The sequence below is a fragment of the Diceros bicornis genome, chromosome 9 (genome assembly GCF_020826845.1).
Source record: "Diceros bicornis minor isolate mBicDic1 chromosome 9, mDicBic1.mat.cur, whole genome shotgun sequence".
Classification (NCBI taxonomy): domain Eukaryota; kingdom Metazoa; phylum Chordata; class Mammalia; order Perissodactyla; family Rhinocerotidae; genus Diceros; species Diceros bicornis.
Genome location: NC_080748.1, coordinates 27,769,459 through 27,790,140, shown reverse-complemented (window position 1 = coordinate 27,790,140; position 20,682 = coordinate 27,769,459). Strand labels below are relative to the sequence as shown.

At 35.1% G+C, this 20,682-nt stretch overlaps 1 protein-coding gene across 9 annotated transcripts in view; it reads right to left on the bottom strand.

The window, feature by feature from the left end:
• The window catches only part of CAB39L (calcium binding protein 39 like), a 156,075-nt gene that overhangs the window by 129,380 nt on the left and 6,013 nt on the right, over positions 1–20,682 (bottom strand). For 7 of the 9 annotated variants that reach the window (XM_058548151.1, XM_058548149.1, XM_058548146.1 and 4 more), the window contains exons 2-3: positions 14,287–14,439; positions 13,603–13,672 (exon numbers count right to left, since the gene is read on the bottom strand). The gene's annotated coding sequence lies outside the window, so the exon portion shown is untranslated. Of the gene's footprint in view, positions 1–1,515; positions 3,115–13,602; positions 13,673–14,286; positions 14,440–20,682 lie in introns of those variants that run through there. The other 2 variants (XM_058548153.1, XM_058548157.1) reach the window with 2 other exon arrangements.

Below are 20,682 nucleotides of genomic sequence, written 5' to 3'. Positions count from 1 at the left end.
AAGAGATGTGTACAAAATACTTAAATTCAATTGTGCATTGTCAAAGGAAACAGTTTCCAAGTAGGAATACAATAAGTGAATGAAGACACAGAAAAATGCATAGCCATGTTAGCAAAACTATTTGGTAAACTATGAAAAAAACAAGTACATTTACCACAGGTGATATCATAAATTAACTTCAACTTTCTGGAGAGTAATCTGGTGATAATTATAATAGTGACGAACGTGTTCCATCTCCTTTCACCCAAAAAATACAACTTAGGAAATATTCTTATAACCCTAAGAGGGAGAAGAAAGTAACCTACACAAAAGATTTTCAAAGCAATACTATTGATAATTAAGAAAAATCAGAAACAATTCAAAAGCCTAAGAATAAGGAAATAGTTAATAGCTTATGAGGCAATAAATTGGATATGATGTAACTATAAAAATCACAAACATGTGGATATCAATATACAGATATGTATTAAAATACTTTTGTATCAGTTATGATTTTTATTTTCAAGTAACAGACTACTCACCTAAGAGTGATTTAAATAATAAAGACATAACTCACACAAGAAGTGTGGCAGGCAGGCAGTTCCCAGGTGTTTCAGCAGCTCAGGGAATGTCATTAAGGGCTGTCTATTTCCACCCTTGCCCCTAGCCATCCTCAGGCTTGTAGCCTCATAGTAGTAAGATAGTATATTAGTTCCTTATTGCTACATAACAAATTACTCCAAATTTAGTGGTTTAAAACAACAAGCATGTATTATCTCAGTTTCTTAGGATCAGGAATTTGAGAGTGGCTTAGCTAGGTGGTTCTGGCTCATCGTCCCTTAAGAGGTTGCAGTTAAGATTCCAACCAGAGCTGTGGTCATCTGGTTTAACTGGAACTGGAGATCCTCTTCTAAGAAGGCTCATTCAAATGTCTGCTGTCTAAAGGCGTCAGTTTCACCCCCTCCATAGGACTGCTTGCAACATGGCACCTAACTTCCCTCAGAGCAAGTGATCCAAGAGAGAAAAAGAGGGCCACCCAGATGTAAGCTGCAACGTATCATGACATAGCTCGGAAACGATACACCATCACGTCTGCCACATTCTATTGGTCACACAGACCAACTCTGGTACAATGTAGCAGGCGACTAGACAAGGCTATGAATACCAACAGGCAGGGATTACTGGGGAACATCTTTTTTTTTTTTGGTGAGGAAGATTGGCCCTAACATCTGCCAATCCTCCCTGCCAATCCTCCTCTTTTTCCTGAGGAAGACTGGCCCTGGACTAACATCCATGCCCATCCTCCTCCACTTTATATGGGACGCCACCACAGCATGGCTTGACAAGCGGTGCGTCCATTCATGCCTGGGATCTGAACCAGCGAACCCCGGGCCGCCACAGCAGAGTGCACGCACTTAACTGCTTGCGCCACCAGGCCAGCCCCGTCACTGGGGAACATCTTAAAGCTGGGCTACCATAATTCACCCTCTGACTCTCAAAGATTGCAAAATCTTTCCCAATGCAAAATACACTCACCTCCTCCCAAGACTCCAAGAGTCTCATCATATTACAGCATCAGCTCCAAGTCCCGTATCTCATCATTTAAATCAGATCCAGGTGTGGATGAGGCCCCTTGGGTATAATTCCTTAGGTACACCTCCTGGATACAGTCTCTCCTGTTTTACAGACCAGCGAGCTAAAGCAGGAGTGGGCAAACTACAGCATTTAGACCATATCTGACCACACCCATCATTTACACACTGTCTATAGCTGCTATTTCACATAACAAAGGCAGAGTCCAGTAGTTGCCAGGGAGACTAAATGGCCGACAAAGCCAAAAATATTTACTATTTACCTTTTACAGAAAACGTTTGCTGACCCCAAGCTAAAAAGACAAGTTATTTGACTCATCCAATTTTTGATCAGGTATAGGTAACCACTATAGACACTCCTGTTCAAAAAGGGGGAAAATGAGAAGTACATAGGAATCACTGAAATACAGCCAGGCAAATGTTAGAACTTCCCTGATTAGGACTCAGTCCCACTTCCATCTGGAAATGACTCTCTATAGCTCTGGACTCTACCCTCTAGGTTCAAGCCTCTGAGTCATTCTTCATTTTTCATGAAAGGTAGCACAGCTGAGTAGTTTTTTCACCTTGCTTCCTGCTGTAGAAGTTTGAGGTTCCAAAGGCTTCATTTCATACTCTCTGTCTTCTTTAGTCCCAGGGGCAGTGATCCTTAAAATATAATTCTCTTAAAGCTTTGTGAGACTCCTAGGAATCTTATTGGGGTTCTTTCCATTAAACAAAAGCCACAAGAACAAATCTCTTCAGATTAAGTCCTTCTCTACCTTGAGCTTCTGCTGAAATGGCTGAAGGATAAAGATTATATTGTAAACTTCTTTAGAAGCCCTGTTGTTCAACTGAATGAATCTGTCAGTAACACCATTCAAGTCTTTAGAGGGCCCTTTATCTGACTGAAAGTACTCTGAGGCAGCACCTTAGATCTTTCTTAAGTATTAACAAAGGATTTTACAGCCACACCCTCAGCTTCATCCTTAGACCAAGTTTTCCTGACAATGCCTTGGTTTTTATCTTTGTTAGGAAGAAGCCATTTCTTAATTTTATCATCACTGGCTGTCTGGAGAGGCTGATAATGGTCAAAACCATCAAGTCCCAGCTCCTTTTTGTTTATTAGACCTTTCTTTAGCATACTTGCTCTTCCCACATTTTACTATAAGCAGTGTGGGAGATCAAAATTGGCCACTCTGAATTATGTCTCTTTACCTTGATTATTTTCTCTGATGAACATCTGACCTCCCCTAAACTGCCTAAAGAATTTAACATAGAAGATCTGTTCCAAGAAGGAGTTACTATCATATGATGGCTATAATATAATGTAAAATAGATGTTACAATAGGAAAGGCACCAACAAGCCCATCTTAACAAAAATTCTGTCTCTCCCAGGCCACATTCTCTAGGTGGCCCTGCAAAGAGTTGCCAGACAAACATTTACATTTATAAGAGAAATCTCCATTTGTAAAGATATCTCCCCCTCTGTATTGGGAAGAGGAGGGGATGGCCTTATCTGTGCAGTACGGTATGAGAGGACTTAAATCTACATACCCTTGATTACTGTAATTTCTGTCTCCCTCCCCACCCCCAACATCCTTCTTTGTCTTTAGCTGAAGATAGTATTTAAGACAAGAACCTCTGCTATTGTGTTGAGAAACTCAGTTTCCCTGGTTTCTCCCATGTACACGTTATTAAACTTGGTATTATTTTCTCCTGCTAACCTGTCTTTTAATTATTTGGCCAGCCATAAGAACCTTAAGGGAAAGGGTAGAGGGGGATTCTCCCTCTTCCCCGACAGCAGCAAGAATAAACCAAGTAGTATCTTCAATTTTCTAGTTGGAAATCTCCTTAGCTAGATCATCCAGTTCATTACGGACATTTTGTAGTTTCTACATTATTACAGGTGACAGTGTTGCTAAAATTTTTACTACTCCATTAGAAGGATCCCCTTTCCTCCAGTTTCCAATAACATTCTCCTCACTTTCCTTTAAGCCTTCACTGGCAACCTGTTCAAAGCTCATAACGAGTCCACTTTAGACTTTCACTAATATTATCCTCAAAGATCATCCACCTTTCACCCACTGACAAGTTCCAAAGCCAAACCCACATTAACAAATATTTGTTATGACATCATACAAGTTCTGGTACCAACATGTATTAGTTACCTATTGCATAACAATTATCTAAAACTTATAAGCTTAAAATAATCACTTATTATATCACATAATTTCTGAAAATCAAGAATCTAGGAGTAGTTAGCTAGGTGGTTCTTGCTCACATATCAGCCTCAGGTAGGGCTGCAATCACCCGAAGGTTTGACTGAGGCTGGAAGAACAGCTTCCAAGAAGTCATATGGCTACTGGCTAGAGGCTTCAGTCCCTTGCTATATGGGCCTCTCCATAGGTATGCTCACAATGTGGCTAACTTCTGCCATAGCAAGTAATTAGAGAGAGAGAGTGTAATAAAGATGGAAACTGCGATGTATTTTATAACCTAATCTTAAAAGTAATATCCTGCCGTTTCCTATTGGTCACACAGATCAATCCTGGTACTTTGTGGAAGAAGACTAGGCATGAATACTAGGACATAGTGGGAGCCATCTTGGAGGCTGGCTACCACAGATAGATTGGCAATTACAGGCATCACGTTCCCATTTAAAGGCACCCAAATAAGGACCGAAGAAAACAGAGGAAGAGAGGGTGACTTTCTTCACATACTCATCTTTTATTAGAGAAAAAAACATTTGTTCAGGAAATCCTCCAACAAATTTCTACATATCATTGGCCTGAACAGGATAAAATGGCTACTCCTAAGTGCAAAAGAGTCTAGAAAAATAAGTATCTGGCATTTTTAGCCTCAATCATGTGAAGAAAGCAGGCAAGTAGGAGGTTTGGCATGACTTTTGCGTAGACAATAAGTAGTCTGCCACAAAAGTTAAATAAAAAGCATAGTAAAGGGGCCAGCCCTGTGGCCTGGTGGTTAAGTTTGGCACACTCTGCTTCCTTGGCCCGGGTTTGGTTCCTGGGCACGGAACTACACCACTCGTCAGCAGCCATGCTGTGGTGGCGACCCACGTACAAAATAGAGAAAGACTGGCAACAGACATTAGCTCAGGATGAATCTTCCTCAAGCGAAAAAAATAAAAGAGGAAGACTGGCAACAGATGTTAGCTCAGGGTAAATATTCCTCAGCCAAAAAAAAAAAAAGCCTAGTAAAGATATAGAAATTAGTGATTACAAGTAACAGTTTTTGAATATATATTCCTAAATTCCAAAAATTAAATGGTCTATCTCAAAGATGTTTGCAAAGTTATTTTTAAATTGATACAAATTTAAACTAAAAGTCCTAAATTAATATTCATCATTATCATCTATATAGCATTTTATAATATCAAAGACTGTGCATATATATGTTCTTTACAAAGGCCTTGAAAGGAACATAATGCAAATATTATTATTATAGCAGCTTCACATAAGAAAATTGAAACTGAGAGGCTAAAAAGCTTGACTCAGACGACAACTTGTAAGTAGAATCACCAGGATTCAAATCCTATGGCATTTCTACTAATATCAGCTATTTCGTTTCGTATTGCACCGTATTTGAAATAACATTTGGTTAATTATAATCTCACAAAATTACCGTAATTTTTATCTTTTATACTTAAAAATGTCTCCTCACTGGAAGAGATTATTTTGTGAAGATACGTGTGCCACAAAAGATATTTTCTGAATAGGTAGATTTATGAATAGTTTTAATTCATTTTTGGTCAACTCCCACAATCAAGAAATATCAAGAATTTTGCCATAAATATTGCTTTAAAAGTTATTTTTAATAACTATTTCTCTGACTACAAAAAGGAATCTTTGCCTCCCACAAATCAAAGTAAATTCTTTATTTAGACTTTTTATTTTTGTTGTTATTCATTAAATTCCATGTTCATATCTGCTTCTGAACATTGCCCAGTGTGCACTCATAAAATAATACCCTCACAATTTTTCATATTTTGGATACATTTTTCTCTATTTCTTAAAATGTCTTTTCTTTCTTAGTTAATTAGTGAATTAGATGCAAATGATATTTGTGTAAGATAGCAAAATCTTTGATTCAATTAAGGGGAGAAGAGAGTCTTGGATATTCCATTGGAAAAAATCACTTTTCACAAATTTTTCCTCCCAAATTATTCCTGTTTCTATTGATACATATAGGGATAAAAATAGTACCTTAAAATGCTCATTGTAACTTTTTAGATATAATCAGGTGATAATACTAAATAAGCCATAAATTATTAATAGATAATACATATAAAGAGTTCAAAAATAAACTCAAATAACAAAAATACTTTAAACAATACTTATTGATATTCATGTTACGAAATATACACAGTGTCATAAATATAACCAATTTACACAACCTAGAGAAGATTTTGCAACTTCTTTCTTAAATTGCAAAATATATAGACTATGTGAATATTTAGATATACTAGCACATATAATGTGTATAATTTAACATTCAATTCTCTTCTTCTTCCCTTCTGCTTCCTCTGTTGCCCCCTCCTCTAACTTCCTAAAATACAAAGGGCCTCCATTTATCTGGAGTAGCCAGGGCTACTTACTTGCACCTTCCCACTGTTTTAGCCCAGGACTGAAGTTGCCTGGGCTTCCCACCCTTCTCCAAGTCTTTTGTTTTTTCATGCCCCTTGAGACACACTTGACAACAAATTCAGTTCTTGAGTTCTTACCCAACATCCAAAAGTAACTAACATTTCCCAAGTGTTTTCTACGTCCCAGATACCATGGTAAGTACTTTCAACTAAGTTATTAATCCCCCTGAATGCTACAAGACACAATTCTACTACCCAAAGACAGCCCCTGTTAAAATAAAATGCACCTCCCCATTACTCTATTCTGCCTCTCACTATCAAGTTCCCATCTTAACGGATGCACACTATTTCACTGGAGAAATGTACCATATTTAATTTCATAAAGTGCTATTACAGGTGGTCTAAATTTCCTGTTTCTCTATCATAAATAATGCCATACATATCCTTTAAATAAGTTTTTGTGCATATTTCTGATGATTTTCTTCATATAGATTACATGCATGAATTTGGTCTTAAAGACCATTCTTCTGCCCAGCTATTCACTCTCTTCCTCCCATGTCTTAGATGTAAGGCATTCTTGGCCCATTCTCATTGTGCCACACAGCATTACCCTCTTCGTTCTGGGCATAGGTTCCCAGCTCAGCTTTCAGGTCTTCTCTTCATCTAAACTGCAGTGTCTTGCTAACATTTCTTTGGCCAACAATCCATAAAGTCTTGCTTCAGGGTCTCTCCTACCTTAAGCCTTTTGACCTTCAGAATACCTACGAAGGCAGCATGGTATAAATTTAGCATAGGATTAATTACTCTAAGTTAATTAATAGGTTTATTGAAATTACAGTATCACAAGAAAGTCAACTTCAAGTAAAGAATGTGTTGTGTAGCTCCAGTTCTGAATTACTTAGCAGAAGGTAAAAATGATACAGAGAAAAGATTATGAAAAAGCTGAGTTATAGATGTCATTTATAACTAAACTCATAACACATTCTGATTTTTTATTTCAAAAGCATAATTCAGAAGTTTGTAATATATTTTTATTGCAAAATAGAGTGCCAGTATGTTAAGGGAAGAATAAAGTATTAATTCTTGGACATTTAGAGTCATCATTTAATTCTTTTATTAAATGTTCATTATTCTTAAAGAGACATGTTTCTTTTTATACTCCATTAAAGAGTTTTGTTTTTTTCCTTCTAATGTTCTAAGTCCCTTCTTAGCTATAATTTTAAAAAGCTTTTTTATATCTGATAAAGGGTTAATATCCAAAATATATAAAGAACTTATACAACTTAACAGCAAAAAACAACCAATCCAATTAAAAAATGGGCAGAGGATCTGAATAGACATTTTTCCAAAGAAGACATACAGATGGCCAACAGGTACAGGAAAAGATGCTCAACATCAATAATTATCATGGAAATGCAAATCTAAACCACAATGAAATATCAGCTCACAGCTGTCAGAATAGCTTTCACTAAGAAGACAAGAGATAATAACTGTTGACAAAGATGTGGAGAAAAGGGAACCCTTGTGCACTGTTGGTGGGAATGTAAATTGGTACAGCCACTATGGAAAACAGTATGGAGATTTCTCAAAAAATTCTAAATAGAAATACCATACAATCTAGCCATCCTACTACTGGGTATTTACCCAAAGAACATGAAATCAACACTACAAAGAGATTTATATACCCCTATGTTCATTGCAGCATTATTCACAATAGCCAAGAAGTGGAAACAACCCAAGTGCCCATCAGCTGCTGAATGGATCAAGATATGAGATATACACACACACACACACACATACACACACAATGGAATACTACTCAGCCATAAAAAAAGACAAAATTGTCCCATTTGAAACAACATGGATGGACCTTGAGAGTATTATGTTAAGCAAAATAAGCCAGACAGAGAAAGACAAATACTGCATAATTTCAGTCTTATGTGGAAGATAAACAAACATATGGATAAGGAGAATAGATTAGTGGTTACCTGAGAAAGGGGTGGAGGAGTGGGCAAAAGGGGTAAAAGGGCACATATGTATAGTGACGGATAAAAACTAGACTATTGGTGGTGAACAGGATGCAGTCTATACAGAAAGTGATATATAGTAATGTACACCTGAAACCACACAATGTTATAAACCAATATGACCTCAATAAAACAATTTTAAAAAAATTAAAAATAGAACTACTATATGATCCAGCAATTCCACTTCTGGGAATTTATCCAAAGAAAACAAAAACACTAATTCGAAAAGATATATGCACCCTCATATCCACTGCGGCATTGTTCACGATAGCCAAGATATGGAAACAACCTAAGTGTCCATAGATGGATAAATGGATAAAGAAGATGTGGCAGGTATATGTATGTGTACACACACACACACACACACACACACACACACACGGAATACTATTCAGCCATAAAAAAGAATGAAATCTTGCCATTTGCAACAACATGGATGGAACTTGAGGGCATTGTATGAAGTGAAATAAAATAAGTCAGAGAGAGAAAGACCAATACCATATGACTTCACTTATATGTGGCATTTGAAAAACGAAAAAAACACCAAGCTCACAGATATAGAGAACAGACTGGTGGTTGCCAGAGGCAAACAGTGGCAGGTGGGCAAAATGGGTGAAGGGGTCAAAAGTTACAAATGTCCAGTTATAAAATAAATAAGTCATGAGAATGTAATGTACAGCATGGTATCTATAGTTAATAATACTGTATTGTATATTTTAAAGTTGCTAAGAGAATAAATCTTAAAAGTCATCACAAGAAAAAAAGATTTTTTTGTAACTATGTATGGTGATAGATGTTAACTAGACTTACTGTGGTGATTATTTCACAATATTTACAAATAACAAATCATGTTGTACACCTGAAACTAACATAATGTTATATGTCAATTACATCTTAATCTTAAAAAAAAAAAAGCTGTTTTAGAATTTGAGCTCCTACAGATAGCTTATCAAACCTCCCTTTGAAAAATGCTGTATTATAACTATCAAAACAATTTGTGTGATTAAACCATCCGTACATATAACTTTCATTCTGTCCCAACAGCCCTTTAACTATAGCTCACATATACAGTCAACTCTCTAGACCCAAGTTATCTACTTGGAAAACGACAGACTCACGTCTGATTCAACCCCATTTTCCCATAAGGAGAACTAAGTTATAATATGCATTATACTAACATTTTTTCGTGATATGAAAACATCAAAAACATTTACAAAACAGTATTTAGTTCTAATAACGAAGATACAATAATTCAACAACTCACCCTGAAGGGAGGATTTTTAGCTCTCTAACTAGACATGTACTTAACCAGGTAAATGATCTCATGTGGCTTGATGATAACTCAAATAAGCAAGCTCTTTGAGTAAAATATAATTTGTTCAGCAAATTTACAAAATGTAGCACCTACCTCAACCAAATCAACGACATTCCTATATACTAGTGATAGAAAGCTAGAATAGGCAAAGTGAAAATGATTTCATTAAGCACCTAAATATTTGAGAATTAATTTAATTCAGAACTTCAATTCTAAGAAAATTATATACCCCACAATTCTAAGTAAGAATTCATTCACTCATCTAATTCTTTCAAGTTATATTTTTTCCACTAAAAATTCATTTTTAAAAGTTTAGGGACAATAACACACACAAAATCTCAACCTGTTAACACAAAAGCTATTTTTATTTCAAAGTATTTCCTAACACCTTTTTATCATATACATTTCACATAACTGTAGTAATAGTATAAAATTTTACCTATTTGTTTCACTAACTATATAAAACATTAACCATGTTTTTATATAGACATTTTAGAAAAAATTATTTTTGACAACACAATATTAATCTATAGTAATTTACCTAACCCATAACTGCTGGTGGTTAGGTCATTTCCCATTTGTCACTCTTATGGTCAATCCTGTCAAAAATTTCCCATGCATTTTTTTCCCTCCTTATTTGGGTTATGTTATTACGATAAAGTCCCACAAATAGGTCTACTGGGTCAAAATATACATTTTGAGGACCTTGGTATACATTAGTGATTTCTAAAAGTATTATATTAATTAAAAATGCTACCAGCATGAGTACACCATGAGGTTCACAAGAACCTCACCATCTCCAATTACCTTTCTGAACTCTTGCTTATTTAGAAAGATACAAGATGTTCTCTCATAGTTTTAACTTGCATTCGTTTGATTACTTGTGAGATTGAACATTCCCCTTTGTTTGTTTTTGAATTTCTTCTTATAAGAACTTTAAGTTTACATCAGTATTTCATTTATCCACCAGGATTTCTCATAAAATTTAGTAAATTCTTTATCTCTTATAAATATCACTCTGTTACTTGGCTCAAATATTTCTCCTAATCTGTTGTCTTTTTTCATTTTGGTTTTACTAACATTTGTTGGTACAAAAAAGTTACAAAATTTATTAAAATCTATAAAATACTCTTCAGTGTTTTTTTACTCCAAGGCTGAGAAAGCTACCAGTTGCCACAAAGTTGATAAATATGCTACTGGCTGTAATGCTTATTTTCCTTTTAATTAGCCTAGAGTTTATTTTGATCTATGATATTTAATTTAAATTTAGTTACAGAATTAGAAATTTATACTTAACTAGAGATGACCTTTCTCATACTGCTAACTGATGTGAAATGAGACAGGTTTCTTTATGGTGTAGATAGTCGGCGGCAGGTGGGAATAAGATAAATCCAATAATGCGGAACTACTATAAATAATATGAATACTGTTAATTTAACTGTACAATTAACTATAGAAAACTATAGAAGACATGTATAACATTACCTAAAAGACAAAATAGCTAGGCCTGCATAACTTGGCTGTAACCCAATTGAAAGTGTTAACATATCTATTTTAAAAGATGAATGGCTCATTCAGAAGAGACACTGGTCAGCCACTGGAGCATTCAGTGGGGAGAAAATGTTAAATTTGGTAAGGCCCATTCAAGCATGCTCTAGAACTGTCTGGTTCCAGGGTCCGGTATATAGATGGAGGCTAGTATAGAGATGGCTCCTGAGGCTATCTTTGCTTAATGTTATTAAATATTTGAATCCCAATTAATAATCCCTGTTGTCAATATTTAGATTATCATATCTGCTCCCTTCATGTTTTCATAGAATCCCTTGCTGCATCCCCTGCATTTGATATGCACTGTCACTATATGTTAGTTATATTTTCTAGAATTTTCAATAAGTGGAATCAAACAGTATGTATTCTTTTTTGTCTGGTTTCTGTCATGTAGCACAACTGTTCTGAAATTCATCCACTTTGTTACAAGTAGTGCTGAGTAGTATTCGATTGGATAGACATACCAATTTGGTATTCATTTTCCTGTTGATGACCACTTAAAAAAAGTCTAGCAGTTTCTTCAAAAAGTCAAACACCCACTTACCATATGATGCAGCTATTCCACTCCTAGGTATTTATTTGAGAGAAAAGAAAGCATATGTCCATATAGATTTGTACATGAAAATTCATAGTATCTTTATCTGTATTAGCTAAAAACTGGAAACAACCCATTTCCACCCATATGCGAATGGATAAATGAATTGTGGTACGTATATCCCTAAAATGACATATTATTCAGCAACAAAAAGGAATAAACTATTGATACATGCAACAACATGGATGAATCTCTAAAATGACTAAGCTGAGTAAAAGACAAGAAAAAATAAGTACTTATTTCTTGCCTACTACTGTTTTTTTCCCCTCACTTCATTATTTTCCTTTTCTGGTTTAAAAAAGAAATTTTTTAAATTTCTTTTTTTAAATTTTTTTAAATTTTTTAAATTATTTGTCTTCTTTTGGTGATTGGATTTGAAATATGCCTTTACCTTCAGTTCACACAGTACATGGACCATAGGATACTGAAATGCCAATCAACCCCTACTGGCTTACATGCCATTGCAGGCCAGTACAGTATTACAGCTCGACCTTATCTGTCAGCCACAAATTAGACATTAGTACTATTATTACTGTTTCCTTCCAACAATGTTGGCTTAGATTTATTCATGTTTTCTTTATTATGTCTTCTTTCATTTCATACCTTCCTTTTAGGACCATTTTCCTTCTTCTTGAAGCATAACCATTTAGAACAGTATTTGCTGAAGTGGGGGTTGTGACCTACTGGTCTCTCTGAGCTTGGCATTCTATAGCATGACAACAGTGAGATGTGTATTTCTTTTTATTTACCCTGCTTGGGATTCCCTGGGCTCCTTAATCTAAGGATTTCTGTCTCTTATCAATTCTGGCAAATTTTTAATGGCAACTAGGAACATTGCCTCATTCCTATTTCATGTTTTCTTTCTGGAACTCTGATTAAATCATATATCTTTTTTCTCTGTGTATGGCCTTTTATGTGGTTTCCTTCTACTTTTAACTGTGACTTATATGCTGGTTTTAAAAATTAAACATCATTTAATTTTTAAGTTCTATTATTATATTTTTCATTTCTGGTATTCTAATTGGTTCTTATTTTAATGTGCCTGGTTACTTTTATAGTCTATTACTCTTTATTTTTTAGAATTCCTCTTTTATTTATTAACTATATTAAACATTTATTTTATGTATTAGATATTTCTAACAGCTGAAATCTCTGTAGATCTGTTTTAATTGTTTATGGTTTCTGCTGATTTTTCCTCATAGTGTTTTGATTATTTTCCCCTTATGTTTTATGATTTTTTTTAATGTTATAAAAAATGTTTTTCTTATTTGTTAGAATTTTAACTATGATTATTTGATAACTGGGTTGATAATTTCCTCCATGGAGGATTTCTGATTGTTCCTGCCAGGTACCAAAGAGTGTTACAGACCCAAGTCCATTTTAAACTAAAACACTCCATTTCTGGAGTTTTAGGGACCACGAAAATAGTGTAAATTAAGGCCTCAAATCCAAGTGAATGTGAGCTAGTAACCAGGAATTATTAGAGGAGATTTTAACCGTCCAGAGCCGTACGCCTCTCCAAGATGGTCTCTGATCAGGCCCCCTACACTTTGCAGAACCAAGGAATTTTCCCCAGTCCCCATTCCTCTCCGTGCACAAGTTTTTATGCCAAGAGAACTCCATGGATGCCGCCAAAGTATTCAGTGACTTCAGCCTTGCTTACCTTACACAATGTACTTGTTTTGTTTCTAGCCCCAGAAAGTTTCCCTTATTTTCTTATAGGTTCATCCATTCATTTTAAAGGTTTTTTTAAAATATTGAATCTAGTATTTTATATATTTGGTGGATTGCTTGTCTATCATGCTGTCAGAAATGGAAGTCTATTTAATACTTCTGCAATTGCTTTGTAAAATTTAAATCAGGATATTCTATTTATTCCTGATAAATTTTATTTTAGTGTTACTATAGTCTACAAGTCTGTCAAGAGCACTTACAACGTTGATGGAGTTATTATATTAGCTTACCTCAGAAGTTGTGTATCATCTGCAAATTCAACTTTCTCAGCCTTCACCAAGTCACTGATCAACACAGCTTCTGACAAAAAGAAAACCTTAAAAATTAATTTTGAAAACCTTTATAGCAAAATCAGCATATTTTCTTGTTATCAGATATATAAAATTATCAATTAAATTTCCATCAAAATCATGTACAGATAAATCAAATTAAAATAGGAAAAAATCCCCCTACCCCAATTAGTTTAAGTGGGAGACCTTTTAAAAAGTGAAATTGAATCGAATGAAAATATTTTATCATCAGGAGAAACCAGCAGAAGTGTGATGAGGTAGCCTGGGTGAGGGGAACTCGAGCACCTCCGAAATCTCAATCAGCCCTCATCTTCCACAGGAGGAAACACAACTTATTTAAACTAGTATCTCAAAGGCCACTGTTTACAAAAAGGCTGTGGAAAGCTTAGAAGAGCTTTGAAGTATCACAAAGGGAAGCTTTAAAGGGTTTTTTGCTTTTAACAGCATCCTGAAAACCCATGCCTACTAGATTTTTCTCTTTTCTGCTTTGCCATACTTTTAGTTTGCACCTTTTACTAATTTCAGTCATCAATAGCAACTTTGGTAAAATTTCAACCTCCAACATCAATATAAGGATGTGTATGTGTGTTCACATTTTCCCAGCAGAAATAAGAGAAAACTTACACTTCTCTCCTTCAGTACATTGCTCTTGCCTGAGGAACGTATAAACCACTGACTTCGGGTCTGCATCTTTATTTATTTTCTGACCAGCAACTACAGGTTTAAATAGAACATTTAGCTCCTGATGTTCTTTCTTCTGAATATTTGATGTATATCCTGCAGCAATGTAGTAGAAAAAGCACAGGCTTTGGAACTACATAGATCTCGGTTTAAATCACCACCCTTCTGAAACTCTCAGGAAAATTATATCACAAGTCTCAATGGATAGCTTCAAGAGTCAAATGATATAGCATGCATACATACATATAGAGAGAGAGTGCCTAGCACAGTGCCTGCCATATAACTTGTTCTCTATTATGTCAGCTGTCCTTCTGTGTAATTTTGTACTTCATTTCCACTTTGCTCCATCTGTCAAAGGGCTTTCCAGACTCAATTTTCTTAAGTCATAGCCTTGATAAACTTCTGTGGTTTTGTTCAACAATTATCAACATTTTGTAACACTTATTTTACCCAACAATATATATAAAACACTTTTAAAATAGCAATACAACAACAATACTACTGAATATACTCCACTAAGAAGGTAAGGTCGAAAATTTATGTTCTAAAGTCACTAGAAATTGTTCCTTTTCTTGTGCGGTTATGTCACCAAAATGCTATCTAGTTATGTAAATTCGTTTCAGTTTCTTTTTAGTTTTTCCTCTTCTTTCTTTTTATTTGATTTTTGAATATGTAAACATACATGATTCCAAGATCAAAATTACATAAACAAGTTATATTTAGAGAAATCCCTCTTCCATTGTTGGCACCTTTCCCATTCCCTACTTCTACATAGAGATTACTCTATACACTGTTACGTGCCTTTGTTTTGTTCTACTTCACAATATATTCTCCAGATCATTCCATATTGGCACATGGAGACTTTCTACATTCTCTTTATGGGAAATGTAGTCCCCATGTACTCTCTTCTGTGAAAAAGAGTGACTTGGAAGGGACACCATCTACCTGGAGATTGTTCCATTGTTGCATGTACTTGAATCAGTTCCCTACTAAGGGGCATTCTGGTTGTTTCCAATCTTTCGCTAATACAACTAATGCTGTTGTGACTAACTTTATACAAATGCCAGTTTATATTTTATGCCAGTGTGTCTTTAGAACAGATTCCTAGAAGTCAGATGCCTGGGTCAAATGATGAATGCATTTGTAATTTTGCTGGATATTGCCAAACTCCCTCCTGGGCTTTGTGCTTTTGTATCCCTACCAGCAATGCATCAAAGTGCATGTTTCCCCACAGTCTACAGAGTATATTGTACAATTTTGGATTTTGGTGAAAAAGGCTTTAGTGTAGCTGTAATTTTTAGTATAGCTGTAATTTTTAGTATAGTTTTCATTTGTATTTCTCTTTGTATGATTGAAGTTGAACATCTTTTATGTTTGTCACCTGCATTTCTTTTTCTGTGAACTCTGTTTCCTATCTTTGGACCACTTTTCTACTGAGTTAATGGTCATTTGCCTTTATTTTTAGGTTATTTCCATTAAGGAGAGTAGCTCTTTGTGATATAAGTTCAAATATTTCTTCCCACTTTGTCACCTGTCTTTTGACTTTGCTCATGGCATTTTTCACCATGTAAAGTTTTTTTTAATATAGTGGAATTTATCATGGTTTTTAATTTTTTCTGGGATGGAATCATAGTTATAAAATCCTTGGTTTATAACTTCACAGAATTTAAATCTGTTCCGTGGCTCTTTCGCTTTGTATGTTGCTGTTGAGAAGCTTGTTGCTAACCTCTTCTTTCTGCCTGGCAGCCCAGAGAAATTTTTCATTATTTTGAAAGTCCAATAGTTTTACTAGGACAAGACTCAGAGTTGACCATTCTGGATCAATTTTCCCAGTACACAACAAGCCTTTTCAATATGTAGATTTAAGTCTTCTGCTACTTCCAGAATGTTTTCACGGACTGAAATTTAAAATATTGTATTTTCTTCTTAGGAATTCTAATTTTATATATTGTCTATATCAATCACTTTCTCTCTCTTTTTACCTCTCTTCAGTTAATTTTCATTCTTTTGGCTGCCTTCATGTCTTTCCTCAACGCCCCTTATATTCAGTTAACTCTACTCTCCTTTAGGTACCTTGGACTTGAGCTTCATTTCAAAAGATGAGCTTTCTTTTCTTTCATTTTATTTCTTGAGTTCAGTAAATTCACTTTTCATATCCTCCTCTTTTTGTCCATTTTTTTGGGGGTTCTGAATTCATATTTGAGATTTTTATCTCTGCAAATGCTTGTTTAAGGATATTTAATTCAGGTAGGAGTATTGTGCTATAGTTTCCTTTAGCTCTGTAGTTGAACGTTTTGGGGAAGACTTCATCACTTGAAATATTTCGACTCTCATTTTACGTTTTCTACTTCCAGTAACTTTATACGGATGCTGTCTGTCATTTTCTGTTCCTCTTGAAGTGTTTTAATTTTCGTAAACCAGATAACTCTAGTATATAGACAACAGTGAGGGATTTGGAAGAATTACTGGATTTTTTTAGTTCAACAGCACCTTCCATTGGCTTAATAAAGTACAGTTTTTTTTAATCAATGACTCCTTTTTGGGTGGGAGAGGGGCTGATCTATCTTCTATTCTATGTCACCGGGATTCTTAATTTCTACTACCTCTTCTCTTTACCACCAAGCCTCCAGGAAAATAGTGCCTCTTCTAAGTCATCCTCTTTTCCCAGAAGCAGTACCTTTCTGAGACTGCCTCTTTGGTCCCATGCACTTTCAAGTCCCTTCCTTCTGCCTAACAGGTCTCAAACCTCTTAGTTTTTCCCTCCTTAGGGTGGGGCTTTCTCTTTCTGAAGTTATTTTATCCGCAACCTACTGACCCTAGGTCCTGCTGTCCTCTCCTCTATTGTAACTGAACAGTCTCAACATCACTTGCCGCTTTAGCATGGGTTCCAGAACTGGCTCAGCATTTCCGTGTTTATTTCCCTATATATCCACAGTTTGAAATTACGTTAGTTAGGCAAGGGTGGTGGTGGCTTAATTTGCTCTCCTTATAGATCCGTACAGTTTTTTTTAAAGGATGTATGGAGAGATTTGGATTTAGAGAGTTGCCATCATCCTATGTAATTTGCTCTCCTTATAGATCTGTATAGTTTTTTTAAAGGATGTATGGAGAGATTTGGATTTAGACAGTTGCCATCATCCTACGGAAACCTTTTTTAATTTTTAAATTATTTTCTAGTTTTATTGCACATGGTCAGAATTTTGTTTGACTTTTTATTTTTTGGAACTGAGGTTTTCCTTGTAGTCTAATATATGATAGACTTCTATAACTATTCCCTGTGTACTTGAAAAGATGTATCCTTAGTGGATTCAGACTTTGATATAAATCTGTAAGATCCACTTTACTGATTATGCATTATGACTAATTTTTTTTGTCCACTTAACCTGACTTATTTTGAGAGAGGTGTGTTCAAGTCCCGTACTATTAGCAGGTTTTTATTTTTCCTTACATCTCTTATAGTTTGTAGTTTATGAAAGCTGTTGATGTGTCATTTGGTAAATAGACATTTTAAAAAATCTTCATTGTGAATGTAGCCCTTGGCTTATAAAATACCCTGTATCTTAATGCTTTTTGAACTAAATTCTGCCTTGCCTGATACTAAGATGAGGAACCTTGCTTTTTTTCAAATTTGCATTTATCTGATTTATCTTTGACCTTCTCTGTTTTTTAATTATTCTTCATTTATTATTCTCTTTATTATTCATAGTTCTTACAACTGTACCTTTTGTATACAGCATCATTAAGTAAGTTGAGCCCACATACATTTTATTAACACACCTGATGTTTTTGGTGTTGTGATAATGTTTCATGTTCTATTCATTGTGTGTGTACACAAATACATATAGAAAAATGTGTGCATATCATTATATGGTCTGTTTCCTTTGCTCTTTTTAGGGGAGGTATTTCTTCTAGTATTTAGGAAAGTTTTTGTGTATCTTGTTCTTGGGGTTAACTCTATAGTAATATCTTTATATAATACTTATCATTCCCCTGCACTCTTTTTAAGTGTTACTGCTGTAAGCAGTAACAAAATTAGTAACTTCCCTTTCTTTTCAACCCCACCATTCAGTTTTGATCACTGGTATCATTTTTATTAGTGTTTTATCTCATATATGTAAGTACGTATACTTATAGTATGTTTAGGGTTCCATCAATTAGCTTCAAGTGCTCTCATTTTCCTCACAGCTAATTCCTAAGAGGCAAACAACACCTTATTCCACTTTTCATTTACTCTCCCATTCTCCTCCCATTTTTGTGTGTGTTGTATTATTTCTACGTTGTCAGACTATATAATATTTATATCCCATTCTATCACCATTATTCCCATCTTTTAATCTTAGTGCTACATAAAATATATGCAACACTCACCACCCGACCTTACGTTGGGTGATTGGAGAAATGATTCTCCAATCGTTTCTCGATTGTCTGAAATTTGTTCTCTAGCATATTCTTCAGGAAGGATTCATAGGAACAATATTTCTTGAGTTGTTTCATGTTTACAAATACTTGTTGATGTCCTGAATTCCTGAAGGATAGTTTGGTGAGATATGAAATATTTATTTCCTTGAATATTTAAAAAATGTTGCTTTGTTAGTATCTAGCATAAAATGCTGCTGCCCAAAAATCTAATCCAATCTGATTTTCTTTCCAATTTGACTTGGTCTTTTTTTCCACGGATGCACAAGTTTTTTTTTTTCCCCCTTTATTTTTAAAATCCAACAGTTCTACAAGAATATATCTCAGTGTTAACTGCTCTGGGTTGAGTTCCCCAGATTCAGTGTGCCTTTCAACATATGTAGATTTAAACCTTCTTTAATGTTAAGTGTTCTTGAATTATAGTTCTAATAGTTGTTCTGCCTATTGCTTTGGTTTACATTTTTGTATTGTGGTAAAATAAACAACATAAAATTTGCCATTTTAACCATTTTCAAGTATACAATTCAGTGGCATTAAGTATATTCACAATTTTATGTAACCATCACCACTGTGCTTTGGTTTACATTTGGAGAACTCCTAATACAGATATTTTGGCTCTCTTTCTCTGTCTTGTCACTTTCTCTTGACTCCTTTAAAAAATCTTTGTATGTTTGATTTTCTTCTTCCTGTTCTCTAGTTCTCTTATTGTGCTTTCTGTGAGGTATATTCATTCTTGTTTTCTTTCTAATTTAATCGTCATTAAAAAATATTCTTCTTGGGCCGGCCTGGCGGCGCAAGCGGTTAAGTGCGTGTGCTCTGCTTCGGCGGCCCGGGATTCGCAGGTTCGGATCCCAGGTGCACACCGACGCACTGCTTGGTAAGCCATCCTGTGGCGGTATCCCATATAAAGTAGAGGAAGATGGGCACGGATGTTAGCTCAGGGCCACTCTTCCTCAAGAAAAAAGGAGAGGATTGGCATCAGATGTTAGCTCAGGGCTAATCTTCCTCACACACACACACACACACAAATATATATATATATATATATATATATATATATATATATATATATACACTCTTCTTTTTCCTAATTCTTCCTTGAGTTCTGTCAGCTCTCATTTCACATCCTTCTACGGCCTAGTTGTTTCATTTCTGAGTTCCTTTTATTTATGATTTATGTGGTTCTTTCAAAGAACAAAATCTTTCATCTTTTGCTTAATTTCTCTTCACTTATTTTGAAATATTTAGATCATCACTTTCATCTGCTTTGTGGCCCATCACATTTTTTCTGGTGTGTTTTCATTACATGATGTAATGTTTTATGGCTTATTTTTAAGTTTTCTTATAATAACTTAGTATGTAGTTATATCGGAGTCCCTTTCCCCATATATTTATCTGTTATCCTGGACTGAGAAGAGGTTCCTACCTGTGTTACATTGTATGGATGTACCGCAGTTTTTAAAAACCCATTCCCCAGGTGAGAGACATTTAGGTTGTTTCCATTTTCTGGTGATTACAAACACAACTGCTATAAAAATTTGCAGAGAGGCAATTACAGGTTTTCATTTCACTTTTCAGGAGAAAAGCATACAATAGTTGTTGGGGAAATGCAAACTGAAATCACAATGAGATGCCACTACATATCTCATATAATGGCTAAAATTGTTTTTAAAAAACTGATAACACCAAGTGCTGGCAAGAAAGAGAAGCTAATGGAATTCTCATATCCTGCTGGTAAATTTCATCCTAGGAGTGGGATTGCTAGGTATGTTCGATTTTATAAGACATCGTCAAACAGTCTTCCCAATGGCTGTGGCATTTGAATTTCCTCCAGCAAGATTTGAGTCCCATTGCTTTGCATCCTTGCCAGCACTCAGTATTTTTTTTTTTTTTTTTGGCCAGTCTAAGAGGTTGTATAGTGGT